A 17,083-nucleotide genomic window follows, 5' to 3' on the forward strand; every position below is an offset into this window, starting at 1 on the left:
GAACAAAACTATTGTACCAGCATGTTCCGAAAATATAGAAAGGCTGGATTTTCGAGTGATTCTTTTCGAGGTTCCCTACTCTTTCTTGGAGAAAACACAGAAACTTCAAATTTAATGAAGAATGTTTGTTATCATTTGATAAAAATATGGTTTGGCATTTCTTTTTTGAAGATTATAAATAAGTTCAAATGTTGGCCGCAGCTACGTCTCAGATGATCCAACCGTTGAGTCTAATTTTAATTGATTCATTCGAGCATTTCGACTGGTAACTGGCGAAAGGCACACGTGATCTTTTGCTCTAAGGCCTGAATCGAAGCGACATTGTCTGTATAAACGTTAGACTTTACATATGCTCACCGGAATTCTTACATTCTAACAATGTAATTTCACACGATCTGAGTCGTTAATCGTCCAACCTAAAAGAATTCTCTCAATAAATCCACTGATTGATGCGATGTGTGGGAAGTGAAGCCGTCTTGTTGAAATGAAATACCACTGACATCACGAGCTTCAACTTCAGACATCAGAAAGTCGGTTATCATGGCTCGATAACGGTCGCCATTGACGTTTCCAGCATCATTTTGGAAGAAATGTGGAACGATGATTCCACCGGCCCACAAACCACACGAACCATTGGATTTTCTAAATGAAGTGGTAGCTCTTGAACCTCTCTCTTCTCTTCGTCCCAAAAGCGGCAATTTTGCTTGTTTACATACCCATTGAGCAAGTCCGCTTTCAATTTTAGATCTCGACGTAAAATGCTCCAAGTCGTTCCATACGTCAGTCCGGGTTGTTGCGAACGGTGCTGAATCGACTCTCCATGGTCTTCGTATCCACGGTCAGCAACGGCTGCAGTATTTTTTTTACTGCATGCTGAGCTTAAGTCTTTCTATGATGGATTGCCAAAAATACTGAACAAAAATAAGATAACAGCGACGTGATCTGTCAAAAAAAGGCTATGGAAAAGGGTACCTTTACTTGAATAAACAGTTATTACTTAATTTTCTGTCCAATAAAAATGCGAATTATTCGACATACGAGTATACGCTACAACCCGGATTTACATGAAAAGGAAGTTTTCCTTTGCCGGCCATTGTTGTATTGCCACCCTTATGATGTTCTCTAACGCCCACTTCTTGTTCCATACCCTTCAATATTGTTGCACTTTAATGATTGGCATTACTGGAAGCTGTTCAGAAGTGTTGTGCACACACAAATGTATATTCCTCTGAAAACCACCACGATTCATTCGGCTGACTGACCTGTTGACTCTCATTATACGAGTAACCTATGTATACCAAATATACCCGTATACATATATTCACTAGTTATGGCGCACGCCTGAAAATCTTCCGAATGAATACACTGGCAATACTCCACCAGCAGCCATCTAACTTGCGATTAAGCAATAGTAACTGCAATTTACCCACTGGTGGTTACTTCTGCAACGGCAGCTTCTATAATTCCCCTTTTTATTGTTAAATATGCTCTGATACTGCCATGCAACCCTGTTGCTCGTACCTTGCTTGCGTGTGTCGTGTTGCATCACTGCTACGTACATCTAACTTGTATGCAACACTGTGGCGGCCCCCGCTCATAGCCGTCGACTCTCCTTGCGCTTGGTGTATCCCATGTTGCATGTTGCTGGTGCGCTCTATCGACCCTCATACCATTAATGGGGGGCTTTGCTAGCACACGCATGGTAGTTTCATTATTATTATTGTATTTTTATTTTTTGCAAACATGTTTTTCCCCTCTTTAACAAAGATAATCGCCTGCATTAAAAGGTTTATTTAATTCGCGTACGCTAATTAATATATTCGATTGGTTAATGGTCTAAGCAAGAGGCCAGTAATGATATTCTACTATACAAGGTTAGAGCCACCATTCATATCAAGCGTTTGGTTATGCTTTTTAGGCACACGTTCGAAAAAACTTCGTACCCACATACCGTTGCAAGCGCACTAATATACTCGTACATGCTATATATGCAATTTGTATAAACATATACATATACATATAACAGTATATGAAGGCAATAAAATAAAAGTGAATATTAATGAGAGTTCTTACGTAATAAGTGGCGTAATAACTATATTAAATTTAATTATGTAGTTTTTTTATTTTAGTCACCTAACACAAATATTCTTTAGTTCTCATCCGGTTTATGGAAAATCGTATTTCATAATATTCGAGCTTCGCTTGTTAAATTTTTACCCAATTGTTATAGGGGTATGCCAGCAAGAACGATGTAATGTTAAAATGAAATAAAACACTCAAATTTGATCAAAATATTTTTTGTTATGCAGATAATTTAATATTATTTATGACTTGGACAAAATGTAGGCCAAAAGGCCACAGTGGCTCCGTGTACGCAAATTTTCGATGATCCAACGCAGCATTTCGCCTAAAATGCGCAGAATATTGTTGTTCCGTGAGTGTTGTTGGTTGATTAGGTAAACTATTGATTTTTAACATACCAGAGGAAATTATCTAGAGGCGTTAATACACATGAACTTGACGGCTATTTGACTGGTCCATTTAACTTGTTGTCAAACTTAGCAAGCAATGTGTCCATATTTAGACGTGTAACATGAGGTGGCACATCGTTTTATTAGAAATAGAGATCGCCCTCGTTGACTTCATCAAATTCCGGTCGACATCTTGTTATAACGCTCGCTATTAATGATAAGGCATTTCCTGCCTCATTTCAAAGAAATGATATGATACTATACCACAATCTGTATCAAACGGTAAGGAATGCAAATTTATTTCCTGAACCACACGAGGATTTAACTCACCCCAATAGCAACAATTTTGTTTGTTGGCGAAGCCATTAAGCCAGAAAGAGGCCTCATCTAAGAAGATGATTTCCGGATTTTCCGTAGGTCGGAATCTGGGACAATTTCCAAATATTCTACCAAAGTGAAGCGTGACATAACGAAATGGCGAACCTTACTGAACGCACAGGCAAAATTTGACACAAATGTGTGAACAAACATGGCCGCCATGAACTGTCCGAATCACAGATGGGACAATGTGATATTGATTCAGATGAAAGGGCAAAAAACTCACTAAATCTCTTATGATCGGTTTTCGGCCAAAAGGATCTTGCGACAGCGCATGAACTCATGTAACCCAGCGCTGACCAAACTCTCGTGAAGCTCAGCCACCGTTTCTGTTCTACTGAAAACCTGGCTAGGGTATGTAACCTTGACAGCTTATCATCAGATCAGAGTTTCCTCTGTGCGGAGAGAAGGATATACCGCTATGTACTGGAAAGACAGGATCTCGTTAGCCATAACACTACTCCTTGCTAGATAATATCAGATAGTTAAGTTTAAAAAAACATTAAGTCTTATCCTGTCTTTTAACAACTTTCTCTATTTTTTCTATTCTACTATTACATTTAAAAGTCTAATGTTGACTATCCGATATTTGGCTGATCTAAACAGGAGCAACTACAAATTTTAACTCCGAATGCCTGATCCAAAACATCTTAAAGCTCTTGCCCACCAAAGCTTAAACGCTCCCCATTTTGCATCTTTCTAATAGGGGGAACCTTGAAGCAGATCAAAAAAAAATACAATTACGGCATTGGAAGTGATTATCAGCCAGTTATTTCATAGAAGGAACCGGCGTTAGTATGTTTTCGATTTTACTGTCATATTAAAGGGTTACATGGTTGATCTAAATAGTAGTTTTGGAAATACAGTATAGAAAATTTGAGGTCAGCTATATAGTCACTGCGCGTACACACCGACGATAATCACACCGTATACCACTAACGCTGTGCTAGTTAAAAGACTTTCACACCAAAAGAAACAACAATAAATGTCAAACACACAAAAGTAGTTTTCCTAATTAACATTTACACCGACATACTCGTAATTTCCATTTTATCCAAGCCCGTTAACTGCAGCCACCGCCCATTAACTGCTCAGGCAGCCAACCAATCTTCTTCGAAACCGATCGATCGTCCCACCAAATAAGCAGCATTCGTTCAACTCATCAATATGTAAATTATTTATTGCTTTTATTGTGCTATCGCCGTTCGTCGTTTTTTAATACATATCAAGCACCACTTGGGCGTCTGCGCCTTCGATCGCAATTAACTGTATACACCTGTACTCATCGACTGTGGAAAGGTATCAGGTTTCCTGCAGTACATTTATAAAAACACGCTTCGTATGTACTCGTATATACCTCATGTGTCGCCACAATTTTCTCTTATTTTAATTAAAAACATTTTTTAGTGACAAAATAAAAATAATGACTTTTACATACATATCCCCTCCTACAGCAAACTTTCGTTACTCTTTTATTTTGATTTTTAAGTTTATTTTTTAATTTTATTCTTTTTAATTGCACCACCCGTTGATTTTCAAGTTGTTCTACACCTGTAACAGCGCGCTGTGCATTTTGATTTGGTTACTCGTTGACCGCGTTGGTTGGTTAATCGGGTGGTCGAACGATCGGTCAGTGGTTACATCGAAGCTCAATGCAATTATACGTTTCAAAATCGCTTTTGATCAGAACATGTTGAATGCGTTTGTCGAATTGAGAAAATAAAATGTTATAAACAATTCTGAAAACGTTAATAATGCGGAGAAAACATTGTAGTTAAACTTTTCATATGTAGATGTAAGAACTTCGTAGGCTTTCTAGATTAATTTAAAACAGTGCAACATCAGAAATTGTTTGCTATTTTTTCACTCTCTTTATCATTTTGATCAATAATGCTCTTTTCTCAGCCTGACTGCAACGTCGTTACAATTATAGCCGCTCTCTGTTGGGTACAGCCTTTACTGACCATGAAGCTTAGTTTTATTCACTTTTTCATTAGAAAAGCTTATAAAGCTTTTAGTGTTCATGCCAAATATATACTCATCACTTCTTTCTCAGCCCTCAATGATTTAGCACTTATTTTTAGGATTCTAGGAACTAGAAACTTTTAGTCTATATCTCAACAGAGTATATCGTATGCACATAACGTCAAGTCCACACGAGAATAATTTGCTCTACTGAAAGTAATGTTTTTTTTATTAAAATCAAAATAATTGTTTGGTTCGCTAAAACACGTTCGTGCAGTGAATCAGCGTATACAAAAACTTCATCAAAACTCGCCAAATTTCGTTAAGTATTAATAAGATCCCACAATATAATGAATAGTTAGTTAGGTTAAGAGTCCTAATATGCAGTTGCCAATTCGAAAAGTTATATTTAACTGGGGAAACAATAGGTTTAAGAACCACCAAAACAAAAACAAGCAATTTATATTCTTAAACAAAGCAAAACAATGAAAAGAAATGAAAAAATACATAAGCACGTATAATCAGGAAGTGCCGAACGGCAAACACTAAATGTCTACAAACAATGAAGCAAAGCTAAAAATACGCGCAAGGAACCCGCAATTATTAAAGCCACCAACAAAAAGGCAGAGCCGAGTAGGCAGCAGGCGTTGGACAGCAAACGAACAGCAGGAAATGCCGGTAATGGAAACTGGTATTACCCAAGCCAACGGACGAGGCAGGACAGCGCACACACGATGGGACGTTCAACTGTAAGCGCGTCGAAGAACGAGAAATTAGACAAGGAGACTCAAAGCAGATGAAGTGACGGCAATGCGGATAAAAGAAATTAAAGAATAAGAACATATAATGTAATAAAAAAAGAAGGCTGAAAACAAAAAATCAATGAAACAAATAAATAAGCACAAGCCAAGTGTACAAACCGCCAGCACAACAAGTGTAGATACGAGATACGCAAAAGTACAAGATCCGCTCGATACGGCTACACGCATATAAAGAAGACACCAGCGAACCGGCCGAGCTGCCAGCTTGCCAAACAGCAATCTAACCAAGTCCATCGGCTCCATCGTCTAACCAAAAGCAACACTATAAGAATGCTAAATCAAACCAAAACCTCTTGGCGTCACGCCGAGCTCAGTGACGATGAAGCTCCGTACAGCCACAAGTGTGTGCCCTGACAACATGGGAATGAGCAGGCGTGAAGGGCATGAAATAAGAAGGCCCCAAAGCAGTAACAAGGACCAGTAGCTTGGAAGCTCATAAATAAAACATGTGCGGGAAAAAGCTTCAATGACGGAGTGAGTGAGTGAGCGCGCGCGCATGCGTCCGTCTGTGGTTTTGGGCAACGAACTTCAGGTACTAGGAATACGATAATATTCGGAAAGCTGCATGAGTATATTCAAACAATGGTCGATTGTAATCCAAGGCGACAAGTTACACATACATACACACAAGTTTGTTTACCTACATACATATATATGTATGTATATGGTATATGTATGCAATTGGCAGAACCAACTAATTTGGGACAAATTGTGTGATTTATTATGGTCTGATGAGTACAGATGCAGCTAGATCGCAGATTTGCCAGGATGTAGTGTTCACACACTCATATACGAGTATGTCCAACAGTGTGTGTGTATGTGCGCATGAACGAAGACGAGCTTAGGAAAGCATAATATTATGTTGAATTTATAGACTTTAAATTTGAATAACTCACTTTTCGGTTATTATGGTGACGATGCATAATTCTTGGTGCATAATTTATATTTCAAACAAAAATAAAAGGTAAGTCATTTCGAGGTTCCGTACTTAGAAACACATAAATTGTAAAGTTAAAAGAGAATGTTTATTGTCATAAGAAAGAACATTTTTTGGCACTTATTTTTTGAAGATTATTTCTTTCAAATGTTGGCCGCGACTACGTCTCAGATGGTCCATCCGTTGAGCCCAATATTCGATGACTCGTTCGAGCATAACGACCGGAAACTGGGATGACACGCGTGAAGTTTTTCTCTAAGACCTGAATTGAAGCGGGATTGTCCGCATAGACTTTAGACTTTTACGTATCTCCACAGGAAAAAATCTAACTACGTGATATCATAAAATCTTGGTGGCCAATCAACCAACCCAAAACGTGAAATTATCAGCTTACCAATAGTCGGTCATCATGGCGCGATAACGGTCACCACTGACCGTTATGTTCTCAGCGGTTTTCTGGATGAAATGGCTCTTCGTCCCAAATGCGACAACTTGGATTTTTTAAATACCCATTAAACCAGAAACGGACCTCATCGCTAAACAAAATTTGGCATGAATTCGTTGGATCTTCTTGGCACTTTTCAAAACCCCATAGAGCGAAGCGATGTCGCTTGAGAAGGACGAGCGGCTTCCGTTTGCACAAGATGTACTTTGTACGCTTTAAAATTTGGAAGTAAAATGCATAAAGCCGTTTCATACGTCAATCCGAGTTGCTGCGAACGACGCCGAATTGTCTCTCCACGGTCTTCCTGCACACTCTCAGCTATGGCTGCTATATTTTCTTCACTGCTTGCTGGACGTAGTATATTCGATCGAAAATTATCTTTTCGTAACAAAGTTAAAAGGTTTGTAAATCTGGTTCAGGTGTAAGTCTTTGCACGATGAAATGCCGAACAATACTGAACAAAAATAGTATGACAGCTTTACACGACTCAGGCATGATCAGTGAAAATGAGAATATTGTAAAAAGTACCCCTCCTTGGATCACCCGTTATAAGTATTTGTAAGGTAGGACGTTAATTTTTTTTCTGTAGATTTTATTTTTTTATTTCCTGTCTTTTTTTATAATTTTTTTTCAGTCCATTGTTCGATATTTTTTATGATTAACGACTATTCCTTTCTATACGTATTAGTTCCTCAGTTGTTGAGATATCAACCTAAAATTAAATTATGTTTAAATAATCGTAAACTCTATAATGTTGAGAAAAAAATGTCCCAATTATAATATCTAAATACTTATTTCCTTTATACAGGTATACACCGTTATCGTATACACAACCAGTATAAAAATTCATTCGCTTTTGAAAAAGAGTATGAACTCATCACCAGCAACACTTGGCATGTGCCAACTGGTTTAAACTCGTGCCATAAATTCTGAATTTTAATTTCAAACACCTTAATTAAGCAAAATAGTTGAAATGATCAAGAAGAGCGCAAAATACAGGTTTACTAAAAATAATTTGAACTTCCTCTAAATTGTTCTAATTTGAAACAGTTTTAAGTTAAATGAGAACCACTGGAAATGGATACAATATCCACCTGTATCAGACCAGTAAGAGGCATGGGTTGACAAGATAACCCACAAAAGCTTGTTATAGGATTGTAGACTCTGCCAGGACAAGACCACACATCGAGTCAAAGCATTTTATTTTACACTTTTTAGACATACAAGTATATACCTCTTCTGCTCTTAAATATGAGTAACGTATGATACACTTGCAGAGTGCTTATATGAAGGTGTTAGATGGATTTTACGGTTCAAATCAAAACATCTTATGTGATTCTATAGCATTTCTGGAACAATTACGTAAATTCGCAAATTAATGCAAAAAATAGTTTCGGAAATAGATCCTTGAGGAGTTGCGCTCTCGAGATCACCTATCTACTCGTTTAAATCAACGCGGTGTTAACGATTTCTCGCGAAGGACTCAACCAATCTTAATGAAATTTTACACAGGTCTTTCAAGATATAATTTACAAGGACTTGAATGAAGAAATTTTTTACCAATTGTTCTTCTTGATTGGCGTAGACACCGCTTACGGGATTATAGCCGAGTTTACAACAGCGTACCATAAATCTTCTGCAGATCCTTTCTCTCGAAAACTAGATACGCAGACTCATCAGATGTTGTCATCGTCCATTCCTCTGCACCATATAGCAGGACGGCCATGATGAGTGATTTGTAGAATTTGGTCTTTGTTTACTTAGTCCGAAATAGCACTTGTTTACAAGAATTATTCTGCGTTAGATTTCGAGGCTGATGAAGTCGCACGAATGAGAGTCGCCTTATCTGAAACCTTATTTGATATCGAACGGCTCGGAGAAGTCCTTCCCGATCCTGACGGCGCTTTTGTATTGCCCAACATCAGTTTACACAGCTGTATTAGTTATGCGGGATACCAAATTTTCACGGGTCTTTTCCAAGATTTGGCGCATGGGGAATATCTAAGAAGTTGTTGATTTTCTAGGGCTAAAGCAACACTTATAAGGTTCAATCAGTTTGTTGACGGTGGGCTTTAATCTTTCACACAATACGCTCGTTAGAACTTCATATGCGATGTTGAGAAGGACGGTAGTTAGCGTAGATTGTGAGGTCTTCCTTTCGTGGATTGGGCAGAGCACACTAAATTCCAATCGTCGCGTATGCTTTCATCCGGCCATATTCTACAAAGAAGCTGATGCATGCTCCTTATCGGTTTTTCGCTGCCGTATTTGAATAGCTTGGCCGGCAAACCATCGATTCCCGCCGTTTTGTTGTTTTTCAGAGAGGTAATTGCTATTCGAACTGTTTCATGGGCTTAATGGTTCGCCATCTCCTAGTGTTATGCCTTCACTGCCATTCAGAAGACTGGAAAAGTGTTCCCTCCATAATTTTTGCATGCTCTGGGCATCAGTCACTAGATCACCTCTGGGGGTTCTACAAGAGTATGCTCCGGTCTTGAAACCTTCTATTAGTCGCCGCATCTTTTCGTAAAATTTTCGAGTATTATTCCTGTCGGGTAACTTGAGAAGCTCTTCATACCCCGGTCTTAATAACATGTGCTTTTTTCTTTTTATTTTAAATTACCCTCTAAGAAGTTCTGCTGTCAACGCGGAGGCACTTTTTCCGAGAGACTGCCGGATGTGACTTCACAATGAACGAGTTTCGAATAATCCTTTTGCAAATTTCACAGAATCTGTAAAATGTCTGCCATTGAATTAATAAAAAGTTTGAATAAAATACTAAGACTACATAAAGTGCATTCGGCGATTTTAACGACAAGTAGATTATTCAAAAACGTTCAAAACGTTGGAAAAGATCTTCGCATATAATTGTTTATCGGAAGCAAGTGTTTTTGATTGGTACAAATTATTCAAAGAGGCCAGGAACTGGTGCTTGAGAATCGACGATTAACAGTCAGAGATCTTTTTAGCATCGTTGGAATTTCGAGAGGTTCAGTGAAAACCAATTTGAAAAACATTTTCCTTAAGAAAAGTGAATGCACGATTGGTTCCAAAATCTCTCAATTTTTATACTCTTGCAGCCAGTTGCTACAGAGTATTATAGTTTTGTTCACCTAAGATAGGTATAGAATTATATATATATAAATGATGACCAGAAAAGTTGTCGCCGCCCGTTTTTTGGTGAAATCCCATAACTCGGGACCGGACCAACCATTTTTGACAAAATGACATTTAAGTTACATTTTTATTCTTACAGTATACAAATCAAGAAGCAATTAATCTAACGGAATCAAACTTTGCACGAATAATGTCTTTAGTGTATGCGAGTAAAAATTGTTTAAATCCCATAAAAACTGGTCAAGCCCCAAGGTACGGAATATTTACAACGCGGTACCTGTAATTGACTTTTGATCGAAAATGTCGATCAATGTGTGATATATAACAGGAAAGGCGAACCCGATTCCCAAATCGATGACTATGAAACAAACGTTTCATTGCCCGACCATGAAGAAGTTCGAATAACAATTACTCGACTGAAGAACAACAAGCGGGGGCCGATAGATTGCCGGCCGAGCAATTCAAACACGGCGGCGAAGAGCTGATAAGGAGCATGCATCAGCTTCTTTGTAAAATATGGTCGGACGAAAGCATGCCCAACGATTGGAATTTAAGTGTGCTATGCCCAATCCATAAAAAAGGAGACCCCACAATCTGCGCCAACTACCGTGGGATTAGCCTCCTCAACATCGCATATAAGGTTCTGTCGAGCGTATTGTGTGAAAGATTAAAGCCCACCGTCAACAAACTGATTGGACCTTATCAGTGTGGCTTCAGACCTGGTAAATCAACAACCGACCAGATATTCACCATGCGCCAAATCTTGGAAAAGACCCGTGAAAGGAGAATCGACACTCACCACCTATTCGTCGATTTCAAAGCTGCTTTCGACAGCACGAAAAGGAGCTGCCTTTATGCCGCGATGTCTGAATTTGGTATCCCCGCAAAATTAATACGGCTATGTAAACTGACGTTGAGCAACACGAAAAGCTCCGTCAGGATCGGGAAGGACCTCTCCGAGCCGTTCGATACCAAACGAGGTTTCAGACAAGGCGACTCTCTATCGTGCGACTTCTTCAATCTGCTGCTGGAGAAAATTATTCGAGCTGCAGAACTTAATCGAGCAGGTACAATCTTTTATAAGAGTGTACAGCTGCTGGCGTATGCCGATGATATTGATATCATCGGTCTCAACACCCGCGCCGTTAGTTCTGCTTTCTCCAGACTGAACAAGGAAGCAACGCAAATAGGTCTGGCAGTGAACGAGGGCAAGACGAAATATCTCCTGTCATCAAACAAACAGTCGTCGCACTCGCGACTTGGCACTCACGTCACTGTTGACAGTCATAACTTTGAAGTTGTAGATAATTTCGTCTATTTAGGAACCAGCGTTAACACCACCAACAATGTCAGCCTTGAAATCCAACGCAGGATTACTCTTGCCAACAGGTGCTACTTCGGACTGAGTAGGCAATTGAAAAGTAAAGTCCTCTCTCGACGAACAAAAGCCAAACTCTATAAGTCGCTCATAATTCCCGTCCTGCTATATGGTGCAGAGGCTTGGACGATGACAACAACCGATGAGTCGACGTTGCGAGTTTTCGAGAGAAAAGTTCTGCGAAAGATTTATGGTCCTTTGCGCGTTGGCCACGGCGAATATCGCATTCGATGGAACGATGAGCTGTACGAGATATACGACGACATTGACATAGTTCAGCGAATTAAGAGACAGCGGCTACGCTGGCTAGGTCATGTTGTCCGGATGGATGAAAACACTCCAGCTCTGAAAGTATTCGACGCAGTACCCGCCGCGGGAAGCAGAGGAAGAGGAAGACCTCCACTCCGTTGGAAGGACCTAGTGGAGAAGAACCTGGCTTCGCTTGGAATATCCAATTGGCGCCACGTAGCGAAGAGAAGAAACGACTGGCGCGCTATTGTTGACTCGGCTATCATCGCGTAAGCGGTGTCTACGCCAGTAAAGAAGAAGAAGAAGAATGACTAAAGATTGTTTAAATCCCATAAAAACTGGTCAAGCCCTGGAATATTTACACCGCGGTACCTATAGTTGACTTTTGATCGAAAATGTCGATCAATGTGTGATATATAACTGAAATTCAGGGATAATCCTTCTCTCATAATGGTATGTCTGTATATAAAAATGGGTTGAATCGAACCAATACTTCCCTTAGCACCCATATACTCGTACTTAATATAAAGATTTTCAAACTTGCGGGTGACTTTCTACCGCATATATTGGCCAATATGTGAGTTATCCCAATCAAGTGGCCGAACGTCGTGGCAAAAGTAAGCTGAAGTCGACAAAACCGCGTCAAAGCAGGTCAAAGTCAAGGTTATGTTCTTAGTTTTATTCGTCGTTTGCGTGAAGCTATTCGTAAGACAAGCAATTGGCCGAATGTCGTGGCAAAGGTGAGCTGAAATCGACAAAATCACGGAAAAACAGGTCAAAATCAAGGTTATGTTCTCAGTTTTATTCGTGGTTTGTCGCAACCATCGCATTCGCCTGATTTAGCTCCGTATGACTTCTGGCTATTCAGCAAACTCAAACGACCGTTCCGGAGAAACCGTTTTGAGTCAATTGAAGACTTTAAACGTGAATCGCTTCCCGCATTGGCGGCTATTCCGGAAATTGACTTTAACAACTGTTTTGAGGATTGGAAAAAACGTTGTGTGAGACGATATAGATTTTGAAGAATAAATTAAGAATTTTAAAATGTCTTACTATTTCTTACTTTATATATCAAAAATAAAATATTGAGAATAGCCCGTTTTTCGCTCGAGAAAAAACAGTTCTAGTGATATAGTGTGATACATTTTCTAAAATAGCTGTACAAACAATTAGTTCACGTTCAACAACAAATAAACTAGTATATTCTTGCAAAATTAATTAAACCAAAACGTTAGAAAATTTTGCAATAATTATTTTTAAAATATTTGTATTTAAGTAGTTGCTAATGAAAGAAGAAAGCAATTTTATTAAATTATGCGAGTTGAAGAGTTTAAAAATAACCGAAAAAAAAATTAAAAATGTTTAATTTTTTACTTTTTTCTGTCGCTTAATTTTATTATTAAAATTTCGAATTTTTAGATTGTTTAAAAAATGTTGAGCGTCACTAATAATGCTATAAATTATCACAATTCATTGCTTTTTCACCACAACTTTGACATTTATGTGAAGCAAAAAAAAATTTCGAAAGCAAACAATGAAACGGCAGCAAAAATCAGAAGACAAAAAATAAATAAACTAAAAAATAGGCATGCAAACGCATTTAAAATATATATATTTGTAGATTACTAAGCTCAAAAAAAAAAAAAACAACCAAAAAAATTTGAATAAAAAAATTAATAGTACATTAAATTTTATTTATTAGTGAGTATTTAAAAAATTAACAAATAATACTTGTGTGCATATGTAATGAACAAAATATTTGGAAAAAAATTAGAATTAGGAAATTTCAAAATGTTTTCATGCGTCATTTCCAAGCGTATAACGGTGTCATGCAACACCACCTACACAATTTTCAAGCAACCATTTGGAATGGAAAAATTACAAGCGAAAAAACGGAAAATCAGAAGCAGAGCGCAAAGTGTATCTGTCGGTTGCAATTTGAGCCTTCGCTGACTCTGCCTGTCAGAGCGCTTCTACCTCTGTCTCTGCAGCGCTTCTATTGCTCTTATGACCCGACAGAATGGGGTGTTGTCATAAGTAGTTGCCTTATTGTTGTTATTGCTGCTGCTGCCACGGTTGTCATTGTCGGTGTCGCTGTTGGCAACGTTGTTGACTTTTCAAATTGTCCGCGCCGAAAAGTGTTATGTCGCCATAAGCAAAAGCAAAAAAAAAAGTAGTGAAATTGTTTCGCTTCCAATGCGAATGGCATTGTCTGTCCGTCGTTATTTCATTTGGAAAATTGCTATGCAAGCACGCACTCAACGCACGGTTAACGGAAAATTAAAGAAAATAAAATGAATAAATGAATTTTGCAGCTTTGTAGGTATGCTACTGAATTTGAATTCTATTTTTAAATTCGGCTCGCTGCTTTCTTTACTCTGTGTGTGAATGCGTGTCTTCAAGGAGAAATTTTCAAGAATTTTCTTCCGTTGTGCTTCAAATCCGATGACTCAACTTCGGGCTGGCTGCTTTGCCATCATGCAAATCGCTGAGAAAATTCGCTTACCCGCATCGAACATAATTTTTTATGTACTATCAAGGGTCCAATACCTTTCCACCAGCTCGTTACTGTTCGCATTCTGTATAATTTGTATAATATACCAGATAACTCTACAAACCACTCCCTAGATGCCGCCAGTTTAAATACACTGCACTAGTTTTAAGCCACTTACTTAGATCCGAAGGTACAAGGGGTTTTATGTGATGATATTGAAAGTCTGAACAACGCTGAAACGTGCGACGATGCATGGGGATCTCCTGCTCATTTGTCAAGGGATTACACCAGTCACAAGAAGCTCAAACTACACTTTCTTCTCCTTCTTTAATTGCGTAGACATCGCTTACGCGGTTATAGCCTAGTTAACAACAGCGCGCCAGTCGTTTCTTCTTTTCGTAATTTGGCGCCAATTCGAGATACCAAGTGCGCCAGGTCCTTCTCCTCCTGGTTTCCCCAACGTAGTGAAGATCTTCTTCTTTCTCTGTTTCCCATGGCGGATACTGCGTCGAATACTTTCAGAGCTGGAGTGTTTTCATCCATACGGACAACATGACCTACCCAGTTTAGTCGCTGTCTCTTACTTTGCTGAACTATATCAATGTCGTCTTATAACTCCTACAGTTCATCATCAAAGGACAATAAATCTTCCGCAGAACCTTTCTCTCGAAAACTCGTAACGTCGACTCATCAGATGTTGTCATCGTTTATGCCTCTGCACCATATAGTAGGGTGGGAATAATGAGTGACTTATAGAGTTTGGTCTTTGTTCGTCGAGAGAGGACTTTACTTCTACTACTGACGGAGACTTTGTATATACTTGAACCCAATCTTTAAAGCGGTTTGAGAGTCTATCAATATGAAAATGTAGCCAATAGAATCTAAATAAAAGTGAATAGCTTTGACGAAATTTTCAACTTCAAAATAAGCTCTCCAATAGAAAATAAATATACAAATACAGTCTGTCAAGTAAGAGCGTGGTCGTGTCAATTTATAAAAAAAAATATATTTTATGAAACTTTCATATTTATATACACCTTGTACACATTACAAACAATGATGCAATTTGGTCAATAATATGTCCAGTCCGGCGTCGATAATTGCCTGGCATCTCCGAGGCATACTCTCTACTAATTTGACGGCGTATTCTAGTGGCAAGGATCTCCAGATCCGACGAATTGCGTAAGACAACTGCTTCAAAGTGTAAGTGCGTCTTCCACGAAGCTTCTGTTTAATATATGCCCACACATTTTTAATAGGGTTTGCATCGGACGACTGCGACGGCCAATCCAATGTATCTCTATCAATATTGTCCTGCGCCCAAGCGAGTCGCCTTGTCACAAGTTTTTCAGTCAATAGAGGCTTCTTCATTGTGTTGCGCCATTTCAGATCATGAGTATGAAGAAGGGTTCGCATGGTTTCGTAAGATATATCTAAACCTTTTGCCATTAATTTTGCTTGTCCTTGCCGCAGTGTTAAAGCAGGATTCCGCGAAAACAGATACTATTCTTTTTTCATCTTTTTTCTGATAAATCATCGTCATTTTTAGCCACTTTATATGGCTGTATCCACTTCTGTACAAATGCCTTCGGCTTTCTCATATATTTATTTAGCAGCCGCTGATTGCGACATTTTGGGACCTTTCGGGTGGATGCAAAGGAACACAGCCTCGTAGCGCGACGCGTACTTGGCGTTTAACGTGATTCTCTGTCAAAAGATCAACGATAACTGAATCTTTGTTGACAATGCATCAAGGACAAAGCTTCTCTCTATCGGCTCGCGAAGGAATTAGAGCGAAATTTTTCATTAACTGTCGGTAAAGTCGACCACGCTCTTACTTGACAGACTGTAAGTAATAAATTCTTCGTGAAAACTACTAACTACCGCTAAAGAAGCCACGTTAAAGCTAAAAGTGTCTCATTTTCATCAGAAAAAAATCGTTTGCCTAAAAGTTCATATACTCGTGCTCTTTCAAATAAGGACGAAAATAAGAATCTTTAAATACTAAAATTTATATAAATACCTAATTCATCGATCATTTTTAAATAATCACAGCCGCTTTTTGACCATATAAGTATGGTAGTTAGAGATAAGAAATATTTTGCTCCTCTGGCTTCACAATGGGCTGTCTGAAACAATCCAAATCTGATCTTGCTTTTTGACACTAGCCATTGAACCTAACCTAAATATGTACATAGTCTTATTTTAATTTTTCTTTTTTTTTACTTCTTCTGTTTCACAAAAGTATTTCATTATCCAATTATTCAATAAGATTTTGTGAGCCCAGCTGCTTCTTAAGTTGATGATTACAAATGACCTATTCAAAACAAGATTGTCAACTGCATGTGTGTGATGCGTTGCAATAAATCAGATATTTGATCACTTTTTTCATTAGGTTATAAATGGACAGTTCTTCGAATTTTTAATCTTTATCTCAAATAATTGTTTACATACATACTTATTTTTCCACACTGGAAAATGTTGATTTTTTGTTTGACATCACACAATAAAATACGTCAAAATATACATACTTACGAGTATACAAACAGTCATTATTAATAGAGATTTACAATATGGATCTTAATTTAAATCGTACCAAGTTGAGAAAACAAATAGGTATAAAAGAATATTTAAAATGTATAAAAATATTATAAATAACATTTATGATTCCTAGCCTTCCATGCTTTTTTGCAGAGAATTTCCGATGTTCATACCCGATAAGCCTGAATTTTTTCAAAAGAAGTACCATAAATTCCGATCCCGTATTAATGGAGAGTATTTTAACTGTCGATGAGACATGGATCAATGAGTTTGACATGCAAATAAGT

Source organism: Bactrocera dorsalis, chromosome 3 (assembly GCF_023373825.1).
Source record: "Bactrocera dorsalis isolate Fly_Bdor chromosome 3, ASM2337382v1, whole genome shotgun sequence".
NCBI classification, from domain to species: domain Eukaryota; kingdom Metazoa; phylum Arthropoda; class Insecta; order Diptera; family Tephritidae; genus Bactrocera; species Bactrocera dorsalis.